This window comes from Telmatherina bonti, assembly GCF_933228915.1.
Source record: "Telmatherina bonti genome assembly, chromosome: 1".
Lineage (NCBI taxonomy): Eukaryota > Metazoa > Chordata > Actinopteri > Atheriniformes > Telmatherinidae > Telmatherina > Telmatherina bonti.
This window is the reverse complement of record NC_136619.1, coordinates 37,936,853-37,949,183: the sequence shown is the minus strand read 5'-3', so window position 1 is coordinate 37,949,183 and position 12,331 is coordinate 37,936,853. Positions and strand designations below refer to the sequence as shown.

The 12,331-nt window shown below is 40.8% G+C and overlaps 1 protein-coding gene across 1 annotated transcript in view; it reads left to right on the top strand.

The window, feature by feature from the left end:
• The window catches only part of LOC306756389 (protein kinase C-binding protein NELL1-like), a gene marked incomplete at its 3' end in the record, with an annotated part of 316,128 nt that overhangs the window by 225,428 nt on the left and 78,369 nt on the right, over positions 1-12,331 (top strand). The gene's annotated exons all lie outside the window — the stretch shown is intronic.

Sequence of the window (12,331 nt, the reverse complement as noted above, 5' to 3'; positions counted from 1 at the left end):
ATTTCATGTTTACAAAACACACACTAGTTGATTAGATAAGGGAGTTCTCTTTTTTTCCTTTTCATGTAAAAATAGTTTGCTTTACTTACTGACTGTTAACTCATTAGCTGCCAGCGATTGTTGTAGCAGAGAGCCGGATGCTGCCACCATTTTGGAGCACTGAGGCTCATCTTTCTGGACCCACAGAATACTGAGTTGTAGGACTATAGAAAGCACAAAAGTAGTCCCTTCATGTCTTTTGCAGTCAATGTCCAGATCTGAAAAGGCATTCAAAGACATCTTTTGCAGCCATGTCTTGGTAGTTTTATCACATTTTTATTTCATTTCAAATCTACAGTCATGTGATATTTATTTGTTTAGGTGTTTAAATGTTTTTAACAATCATTCATTTAAATCTGCAATTTTACCTTTAGGAGCACTGAACAGTGGGTAACCTGGTTTTACCTGTTGAATGGGCGTTACATTTCTTCATCATACCAACTTCTCAAGTGTTCTGCATCTGCTTAGGTTCAAATCGAAAAGTTACTTCCTGAGCAGGAGGCAGCTGTTTAAGTGTAGCTTTGCTACTGTTGTATCTATCTTCTGTGTCTATTTGTATTTATTTATTTATTTGTTACATAATCAAAATACTAAAGTTGTGAACACATCATGACAAGGCTTTCAAATGCACAATAACTCACTTTACTGCAGAAACTTGATATTTTCTGTAATTGTGACAAGTGTGTTCAGCAACTGCTAGCTTACTATCTTTGGGGGAGTCTGCATGTCCAAAAGTTCAAGGATTAAAATTATATTATGTAATTTTATATATGAATGTGGTATATTTTGTGAGATTATTGTTGTACATAACATCAAAGGGACCGCACCAATGGGCAGCAGATGGACATTAGCTAGTAGCTAAAATCTGACACATTCAAGTTTCATCCTTCATTAACATAAACTGTTCATGTTTTTTTTTTAATAAAGAAAATAAGAAAAACAAATTCACAGAAACAACAAAACGGATTAAAATTAACAAACAAAACATGTTACATGAATATATTTTTTAGCAATAAACCCTCATCTGTCTGGTACAAGGATTGTGTGTGCTCTTAAAACACAGGAGACACAGAAGCAGCCCTTTGTGCCAATTTAATGACATGTCATCCTGCATAACCGTCAAGGATCTTTCATTGACTTTGAGACGCACCTTCTGCATTGGAAACATCAACACAGCAGGCTCCTGGCGGAGCATCAGTATGTGACGAGTTAGTTAACAAAGAACAGCCTGTCTATAACTGAAAATGCATGCTGGCAAATACACTGTTCATTATCTGCAATGGAAGTGGATCTGGAGCATTTATCTAAATGTTGTCCTTCGTCTTCAGCAACACAGAAGTGGAAATGAAAGGGCAGGTTTGTTAAAGTTATTCCCATTTAATGATTGTAAATTGTTTTTTGTTGAGAATGAGGTTTAATCTGATTGAGATTTTTGCTTCATTGCAAACAATTAGCGCTAATTGATTGCTTTACACTTAACAAGTTGCCCAATAGGCTTCCATTGTGGAGCCCAGTTAGCACATTAATTGTTCATTGTTTTGTTTTTTTTTTCTGCTAAAGAACATTTTACCTATCGTCCTGTTTTGGAATGCCATAAAACCTGCATTAAAAACACTGATATGTAAGCTGTAAGCACATAAAACACCTTATGGGGCTTATAGGCAATTTTGGGGATTTATGGAAAGAAAATTCAAGTCTGGAGAAACAAGAAACTGCAACACCAACAGCTTGATACCAAAGATACAATGTGGAATGTCATACATTTAGTAAAAAAAATTACGTAATGTATCTTAAACCTATAGTACCTTAACCCACACACATACTAAAGTTAGGGTTAAAGACAGGGTTAACAGACAGGATTAAGTAACAGACAGTAACCACTACCAAACTGTGCCAACGATCAGGCCAGATGATATGGTTGTTTTGAGAAAGAAGGATGTTTCCTCCACCTGTGGCTCTCCAGACAGTGAAATGATGGTTAGATATAAAAGGTGAAAAGATGCACAATGGCTTATCTGGCACTGCAAGAGGAGGATGAGGATATGGCGAACAGGAGAATCTGGAGTGAGTAGATTTTCAGAAGACACATTGCCTCTCGATGATGAGTGGCTCATGAGTCAGTACCAACTGCTACTAAAGCCTGTTACATCCTCCACGAGAAGCGAGAACTGTTTTCTTGTTCTCGAGGCTCCGAGAAGAAAATGACGTCATTTTGTTCTCGCAGACGTGTTTGAAGACAGTTCTTGACACACCGGGCTGGCAGAACTTTTTCTTGGAGGGCTGCGAGAGGTATCGTGTGATTGGTCAGATATGTGAGGTGGGCGTCGTTAACACGGAGAAAGCATGAAGCAGAGTTGCTGCTTCTGTGTGTTTGCTGTTGCAGGTAAAATGGATTGTTTTGATAAAACAGCTGATCGAGGTGGTGTGAAAGTACGAACATTTTTACATGTGGCATTAAAACACTCGGACCCAGCCGCGTGCACGACCCGCCCTGCCACGGACGAAGTTGCTTGTTAAATATGAAACTAGAAACTCAGAGAGCCGAAACCTCCGCCAAGCACAATGTTAAAGAATCCTTTTTAACAATCCCTGGATCCAAACGGTGATTCAGATCACCACCAGAATTTAAAGTGGAACTATTATGTGCATTTCTGGCTAATTTATTTTTATTTCTGAGACCAGAAGGGCTGGGATTGATCAAGTTATTGTCACAAATCGCTTTATTTACTTCAGACCAACCCTCTCCGTAGGCTCAGATCAGCCTGTGGGCAAAACGAGTGGATTGAGACTCTTCCGCATTAAGCCCCGCCTCCCGCCACTGCACTACATCGGGAGCGCGCACTGCAACTGCTTTTGCTGTCATAGTAACATCTCATAAACAGAAGGATTAGGCTAATATGAACTCAATAAAAAAAAAAATAAAACAAAATACAATGTCAACACACAGCATACAGCCCTACATGTTGGAACCTGAATCAGACCCTGAAAACGAAGTGGAAAACAGCAACCCACAGCAACGAATGCAGCAGGATGTCTCTCTTTGGTAAACTCACCAGCCATCGTTGGAAATAACTTTATCCCACGTTTTCCACCCGCCTGATGTATTTGTACATGCCCTTGTTAACCAGTAGAAGGTAACCAATCACCGAACATTATCCCCCGGGACGTCACAAGGATTTCCAAGTAGAAAAAACTCTCTAAAACGACGCGTTTTTTGTCGCCATGGAAACCAAAAGGAGAGAGTGCTGGAATTCAAACTCAAACATGCGTTTAGGTGATCAAAAACGGTGCCGTTCACATGTCTGATGAGGATTCAACACTGTAACACTGTAGAAAGCTCAGAAAACTCCAAATACCATAATAGGACCCATTTAATTAGTTTTTGGTTTTACATTTGCAACAGCTCTTGAATTTTTTATAGAAAATCCCTCCGTAACCTTTTAAGTTGTATTGAGCAAAAAGACACCAGGAAAAACAACTTCCTCTGTGGAGGTAACAACTGGGTTCGCACATAAAAGCAGACATCGCCCCCTGCAGTGATCCCTCCCCGCTGCAGACGTGCTTCTCATGGAGTATGTATGGACCTGACGAACAAGACGTGTTTTCTTGTTCCTGCAGCCTCGAGAACAAGAACTCAGTTCTTGCTTCTCGTGGAGTATGTAACAAGCTTTAGTGTGCTCTTGCAACTCCAGGATGTTTCGGGTTCAGCGTTGCAGAGACATACCAAGAGGAAGTACAGCATGCCAGTCCCTCTGCAAGTGCTGACAACACTGTGCTGTAGAATGTCATACCTGTAAAGCCTCATTGGTTTGCTCAGACCTTTTCCCAGCCTGCAGAGGAATAAGATTACAATGTGCACCATGTGCCACAACCACCAGAGCCCAATGTTCCCACCTCAATGCCCATCTGTTTGTATTGACCCAAATGCTGCTGCTGTGTCCTTGTGAAACACACAAGAGGAAGGGGATTTTTGTCTGCATTTCAGTGAAGATTGTTTGGATTTTCCACAACTCCTCAGCCAACCTAGTCAATTGAGTTGATTGAGTCCCTCTGCACTTGTTGGACTGTCTCTGTGAGGACATGACGGCTACAGGTAGCCAGACGAGGTATGGTGGAGTCACTGGCCTTACCCTCCTTATCCACAGCTGCAGCACTGCTGGAACACCCAGGTACCATGTAGAAATATCATTTACCACTAGATAAAGTAAATTCTTGTGAATGACATCTCAGTTGTATCTGTAAATCTTCATTTTATCTGCATTAGCTGGTGCCTCTAGCACACCTGTGTCCCCTTCTGTCACTATTCCCCTTAGGAGTGACCAATTCTCCCCACTGGTTTTTCCATCTGTGGTGGTGAGCTGGAGCCTTTCCTTTCCTCCACATATGGTGAACATACTCTTGTTGAGAGCGGTGTGCTTTTTTAAAATGTTTGACCACATTTTTGGAAGAAAAATCTTTCTGGCCTTCTGACAAGACAGAGTCTGCCGCCTGCTGCCACTCCTCTGCCTCTCTGGCATTAGCCATGTCCATATGGTGCCCACCAAATAAAACCATTTTCTAGGAATGTCTGTAAGCTCAGCCTCACATTCAGTAAAATTCTGCTTCTTTGATCATTTCCCCTCCTGAACCATCCTGATTAACATACTGCCTGGCCATAACAATGGAACACCTGGATTTAACTAAGCACACAGGTTAGAGCCTCCTGTTGTTAATTACTGCAGTAGAAGTCAACAGTAGAACTCAGGGCTGTGTTTAATAGTGAAGATAAGAGCATTTTCACTTGCACAATGTGAAAAGAACTCAAGGGACTGGAATTGAACATCTTTGTTGCCAAAAAAAAAAGTCAGTGAGGCTAAGAAGAGAAAAAGGCTTTGGTAAGGGAGCATAAAGATTGAACTCTGGAGCAATGGAAGAAGGTCATGTGGTCGGAGTTTAGACTTGCTCTGTTTTAAAGTGATGGGAATGTGACAGTGCCTGTCTATAACTTGGGGCTACTGCTGATGGTCAGGTCTAGGTTCAGCAACATTGTGGGAATGAGGAATGAGGTCAGGTGACTACCTCAATATAAAGGCCAAGTTATTCCATCAATGGATTTTCTACCCTGATTGTACGACTATATTCCAAGTTTCCAAAGTCAAAATTAATCAGAATATGAAAGCGTGGTTCAGGGAGCAGGAGGAACACACATAAGCTGTGTTTCCACAGCTAAGTTTTGACAAACAACAATTGAGGTTTGCGGGTGTTTCCATTGAACAGTGTTCAGCATGTAAGCTTCCATTCTTGTTTAGGTGATGGGATTCTGCGAGAATTGCGGCTTATGCAAAGTAGCCACGTAGAGTTATTTTGGGCTTTTCTATTTGCTGCGGAGAATTTGCTTTGGCTTTTTGAAGGTTTTCTCCCTCATTTTCTTTTCCGAACCTCTAAAATTCTCTGTAGTTGTTGTTTGTTCCATACTGTGCCATCTTTACTGGAAATGAACTGGTCACGACGCCCCACGTCATGTCCGGGAGCACGTCAATGTGAAAAAAAGTGTTCCATTACACTAATTTATATCTATATCAAAACTTCGAAAAAAGTAAAATAAATAAAAGAAAAAAGCACCTCATGGGAGTCTTAAAACGTTTTTGCGATACTTGAAACTTTTTTCATAATGTGGGTGTTTCCAGTAGTGTTTTGTTATTGTGATATTCAGTTTTTGTGCAGTTCTAGGTGTTATGGAAAGGCACTTATAGACTGGCCACACAGAGTCCAGATCTGAACCCCATTTGGGATATTTGGGATGTTCTGGAGAAGGCTTCTCCCAGCAGTCCCACTCTCTTATTATCAATACAAAAGCTGTTGGTAAAAAATGAATGCAACTCTGGAGGGAAATAAATCTTATGACATTGTAAAAGCTTATAGAAGCAATGCCACAGCGAATGCTTGCCATAATTGAAGCTGAAGGTGATCCAATGAAATATTATAATAGTGCGTGACCTTTAGTTTGCGTGGCGACTGTTTAATAGTAATTTTAATAGTAATTATATGGATAAGGCAAAGTGCCCTCTTAAGTTCATTGGGATTTATAAATGGAAACACAAACAGAACTTGCATGTGCACTTTTTTATCATAAAGTTTCTATGTCTATATATTTCCTTTTCCCTTCATACACCACTTTCCGTGATATTTCCTAAGCACAGTTTTATAAACGAGGCCCTTGGGTCTCCAGAAGGAAAAAGTGCACCTAGAAAATAGTCAGAGCCAACAGTAAAAGCAAGCTGTTTACTGTTTGCTGAGCAGGGTTTTGTCAAGGTGGGTCGAGTCAGGAACTTTTGAATTTTGGTACATAATATCTTAACTCACCAATATCTCAAATGCTTAATATGTTGACCTGACTTAAAATTCAGTTCAGTCCAGTTCAGCTTCCAATGTCATCCTGATGCACTTTTCTGACATAAATGATTCACGACATGATCCAAAAACACAGGTCCACATAAAGGCATGTTATATTTACTGTGTTCATTCAAGCCAATTAACCAATTAAATGGATCTTTACTTCGATTCAAACCCCACACCCTAAGCAATCAGGATGACGGTTCTCGGTGGACAGGAAACAACTCTGTTTGACAGGACTGAAAACCCCCCAGCAGAACCCAGCTTTGAGTGGTTGGCCATCTGCCTCGACTGTTTGGGAGTGGAGAAGACAGGACAGAGGAATCAAGGGCAAAGACACAAAAATGGAAGCAAGTGCTCAGTGAATCATGTGATGTCCACCTGTAGCCTCAGCTTTTGCTAGCTACTCTCAAAAATGAAGCTTTTAAGCCTGTTATCCAAGCTACGTGGCTTGTCGGTCCCTCAAACTCAAGCTGGGAGTTGGTTACATAAAAGGTGGAAAGCCAAAGGTTCTACCTTATGTTCCACATGCAGATTCTCAGAACCACGCATTAACATAAAGGTTGAGATCCTGAGATCTTTAATACACACTGGAACTTAGTATATCAGGATTTTTTTTTTTTTACTCTTCACTGCTCTTCAAGGTGTTTGCATGAACTCACTTTGGTAGTTTAACCTCTAATGTTTCCTTAAGAAGTTTAGAGGTTTGTGCGCTTCCTTTGCTGAATTCCCAGAACTTCCCACCTGCCTCAGTGTTTGTGCTGTAGACCAGGATGGAGAAATACAACAACAACTGGCTCGTTTGTTCAGTTGATACTGAGCAGCAGGATGCTCTCTGTGCACCATGTAGCAAGATAGTTGCTTTCCTCCTGATGTGCCTTTTCATCATCATTATTTAGAATCAGATTGCAGATGGTTGTATCATTGGCAAACTTCACAGCAGGATCTTCTTCGTGTCTGGGTGTAAACAGGAGGGGCTGAACACAGCGCCTTAGGGGGCTACTGAAAGAATAACTGCGATCTATCCCATACAAGATATTCCCTGACAACATCTCTATTTTATCCCTCTCCAAAACTGCTGGTTTGTTTCTTCTTTAAGGCTACGTCCTGGCGTCACACAGCAACCTGCGCATCCCGCTTCACATCGCTTCATGGGAACGTGCCTTATTTGAATTTTCAGTCATGTGACACTTCAAAAGTTCTCTTTAAATTCTCCTGGCAGTTTAATGTTTTCTTTAGTTTTCAATCTAACTCATGCTGATGTGCCACGACTCCTAAATGTGCCGCCGCATATCTCCGCAACCGTGACGCTGAAACTTCTATCTTATTATCTGAAATATGGGCATGCAGAAAAATTAATGCAATCTGACAAATGCTCCAGTATCCGTCATTTTAATGCCTCGGAGAATTAGCGTGTGATCAAACAAAAAATACAGACATTCATCTCTTAGAGGCTTGTCTGCCATAAATATTCTGACTTATATCCTTCTAGACCTTTCTAGTTATCAAATATAAGAATAAAATATTAACGCAACCTCCCCAAAATACTTCTAACATAATCTAAGTTTTCTCCCAAGAAAACCACAGTGCAGTAGCAACATAGCTGGTTTTTTTTTCCTGAACTGGCATAGAGCAGCACAATTCCTCGAGAGTAAACAGGAAGCACTTAGTTTCAGCTGTTTCTTCAGAGAAGTGTTCTTTAATTAGCTCACTGTTGGCAGCCAAACAGGGACAAGGATCCGTGGACAATCAATCCTTTTTGTGTCTTGTAAAGTATCCTAGCCGCTGACTGGGAGCCCGAGAAGGACTCTCCACATCTGCTGGGAGAGATAAATCCTCTCGTTGTCTCTTCTCGCTTCTCCTTGTGCATCTCCTCCGAGGGTGTCACATCACCATATTTGGTCCCTCATATTCCAAAACACTAACACGATTGCACATTATCTTCTGTAATTGGTTGCTCGTGCTGTAATCTGTATTGTTATCCTTTGTTATATGCAGAACCGGAAAGGTTTTGGCATTCATGTTTTTGCCGCTGAATTAAAGAGAACACACACACATGCTGTTGTACAAAGCTTGTTCAGCACGGGATTTAATCCAAGAAGTCCAGCATTTGGGGCTAAAATCAGCTGATACTGGTGGACCTTTCCAGACCAGGAACGGGCTGAAAAGATGTTGCTGCCATTTATCATCACATGGTGATAATCACAGAAATGAAATTCAGACTAAATGGATGTTCCATGTTCAGTCCTTCAAATGATCCAACAACTTTACATCCAAGTCTGCTAAATGTACTGAAATAAAACATTTTTCTCTGAAGTGCAGTCATTTGGCGGAGCATCTGCAGCATGGTGCTACAATCTCTTGCAAATAAAAAGTGTAGGTTACTGTGATGAGTTGCAGGATGGGAAATGCACTATTTTTTTTTATAATTGCAATCATATGTTAAATATTCGGGCTGCACGATGGCATGGTGGTTAGCACTGTGGCCTCACAGCAAGAAGTTTGCTGGTTTGATCCTCGGCTGGGGCGAAGCTTGAACTGTGGCCTTTCTGTGTGGAGTTTGCATGTTCTCTCCGTGTATGCGTGGGTTCTCTCCGGGTACTCCGACTTCCTCTCACCGTCCAAAGACATGCATGTTAGGTTAATTTGTTACTCTAAATCAGTGTCTTTCAACCACTGTGCCGTGGCACACTAGTGTGCCATGAGAGATTATCAGGTGTGCCCCGAGAAATGTGTGTCCCAGTGAAATACAATAAAATTCCTTCTTGTTTTTATCTGATTTTTATTCAAGAGGCTTCGACGAGATGGACTTGATATTAATTATATGGACTTTTTTTTTAAAAAAACAAAAAAAAAAACATTTTGGCTCAAAAAAAGGTTTAAAAAACACTGCTCTAAATTGCCAGTAGGAGTGAGTGTGAGCCTGAGTGGTTGTTTGTCTCCTAGGCGGCCAGTCTCTCCCTGTTACGGGGCGTTACCATAGCAACGCGTTAATCAACTGGTTCAGATCAGCTGTCTTTTAACAGGTGAATGAGAAAAACGCGCCGTAGCCTGACAGCGGTTGTTTGGCATAAAACGTACATCGAGGCCAACATAAAATAGTTCCTATATAAGCGGTAAAAAACTCAGAACCGTGTATTATAATGCGTGACACGGAGTCTAGAACACCACGACGCGCAGCGTTGTTTAAAAATACTGGATAATTGTGTTAAATAATCGAGATCTCAATTTCAGTCAAAATAATTGTGATTATAATTTTTGTCATAACCGAGCAGCCCTACTAAGCGGTTAGGAAAATGAATGAATGAATGTTAAATATTCTTCATTTCAGGCCAGTGTGTTTTCATGTGTACTTCATATTTGTCTCCACTGACACCAGTGCAGGTCCTAACTTGATTCCTTCTCACACATGGCTTACATCCCTGTAGCAAAATCAATATTACGATCCGAATAGCTCCCTAATAGCTTTTGGACTTCGACACAAATCTCCTTAGTATTTGAACATTCACTCTCTGGCCTGTTCCTCCTTTTTGGCCCCGCCTGTCCTTTGAGACGATGGCACCCTGTAAACAATGGGAAGTTGCTGTAATTGTGGTTCCACTTGATTTCATTTCTGTGGAAGCTGGCGTGCTGCTCCAGGAAAATGAAGGATGAAGAGGAGGAGGAGGAAGAGTAGTGGAAAACGTCAGGTTCTACATCTCAGCCTCTAAAAAGATAAACAAGGCTTTGATTTCTCCATGAGTTTGCCTACAGCCTGCATGCTCCAGCATTTGGCGTCCCCCTTTAAATGGCTTTATTTTATCAGTTTTTTCCTCTCAGCTTTAAATTAATCCATGTAGTCAAGTTTAAATGAAACACTTGTGCTGCCCATGTTAAAAAGCCATTTGTTGGTGTCCTAACACTCCTCATGAGATGCATGCTCGGATGCAAGTTGTCTCTTGATTTGCCGGGTGGTATTTTGATGAAATAGTATAAGTCGAACAGGAGCACAGAATTCAATTAAGGCAAGTGGAAATTAATACATTTTTAACATGCTGAAGCAATTTGACCACAGCTTCTTAATCGACTCTTGGATTTTCTGTTGGGAACTTCCTGTTCAGCCATCATGTTATCAGTTCTCTAGTTAATGAAACCAGTTCCTCTTCTGTTAATTAAGGTAAAAGCAATCAGTTTTAATGTTCCCAATGAATTTCTGAACCCTCTGAAACTGATTTATTTTTTCTTTTTGAGTGAACATAAACAGGAATGTTAGAAACAAACAGATTAATAATCTGACTTTTATTCCAGGAGGACCATTAAAGTTCAGCATCATATTTTATAATACCTGGAATTAATGTTATTTTGGCTTCTCTCAACTAAATGTATCACATAACTCTTTAAACTTCTCTCAGGTTTTGTTCAGAGACACGTCCCCTTTGAGAACTTTTAGTTGTTAAGGACTTAACTAGGTTTTTTTTTTTTTTTTACCTTAAGCAGGTGTTTTCTTGTCACCTGAACTGAAGTAACTTCCATTTATCCAGCTTGTCTGGCTGTTGATGAGAACACATGATGAAGGCAAAAAATACAAACTAAAACAATTCCTTTCACAGGGGACTTCTGGAAACTAGAGCTGTGTTTTCAAGGTAAAACAAGCTGAACATGCTGAAAAAATAATGTTCTCACACTAGAGTTGCATAAATCTACAATTCCTTTGTGTTGCTGTGTTGGGGTTTCAGGAGGAAAGTTTACTTATTCATGGTGTGACAGTGTTTTACTCCGATGCCTGGGTTAAAAGTTCAAGCTTGATTTGTGCCATTACTGGTCCCGTTCTGGACGGTGGAAGTAACGAGCAGTTACAGCAAAGTTTGGAAAGAAAAAAGCTTGATGGGAGCAGCTTGTTTTCCAGGTGCATTGAGATTTTACAGGACTGAACGAGAAGGATCATCGTTGGAGTAATTATTCACATATTTTTAACACACAGAGCCGGGGGCTTGCTTTTAGGGGGTCACTAGTCGTCCTTCAATAAGAAGTTTGGGAGCTCGATTCCTGGCTTCCCCGGACCATGCCTATTGGGGTATGAGTGTGTGTGATTGGGTGAATGTGTCATGCAGTGTTAAGTGCTTTGAGTGGTAAACATGACTGGAAACGTGCTATTTAAGTACAAGTCCGTTCATCATATAGGAATATTGTGGAAGTTTTGGTCACTAGGGGAGCTAAACTTTTAACTTCCCACAGGCCACAAGATCATGTTGCCAAAAAATTAGCAAATTTTCAAAGGATTCTTCACAATAAAGGATAGGAACCTGGGCGCCTCTGAAATGTATAAGGAGTCACTTTAACTTCGTTTTGTAGCCAATAAGCTTCAACTAGCCACATTTAGCTTCTACTAAACATCAGATGCAGACATATACCACAACCTTCTGCAGCTCACCAAGAACTTACTGCCATTATCCTGAAGTGGAGCGCCAACACGCATCAAGCACTGTATACTGACCCCAGAAATCATCCATTATTACTCACATTAGACTCTGGTAGAAAGTATCCTCACCCAGATTCATGTCCTGGTTCAGGAAAGGAAGCAGCTGAAAAGAAAGTGAAGATGATGGCCGTAAAATCATTGTCTTACTTTTCCCAGCTTGGTGAAAGCAAACAAGCATGGCTGCTTCATAACGCTTACCACCGTCGTTTGGGGTTCACCCAAGCGTCAAAAAAGTTAAAAGTGAAGCCTATGCGGAAGTGGATAACACTGCAGTTCCCCCTTCATCCAATAGGGGCTCCAAAACAGAGCAAATCCCCATAGACGCCCATGTTAAAAAGACCAACTTCACAGCAGAAATGAACATGTTTACAGCCTGGTTCAAAAATCCATTTTAGGTTTAATAGTTCAGGTTTACCTTCATGACAACTGTGGGGGGAGTGAATTTTTTTCTAACTCACCTGT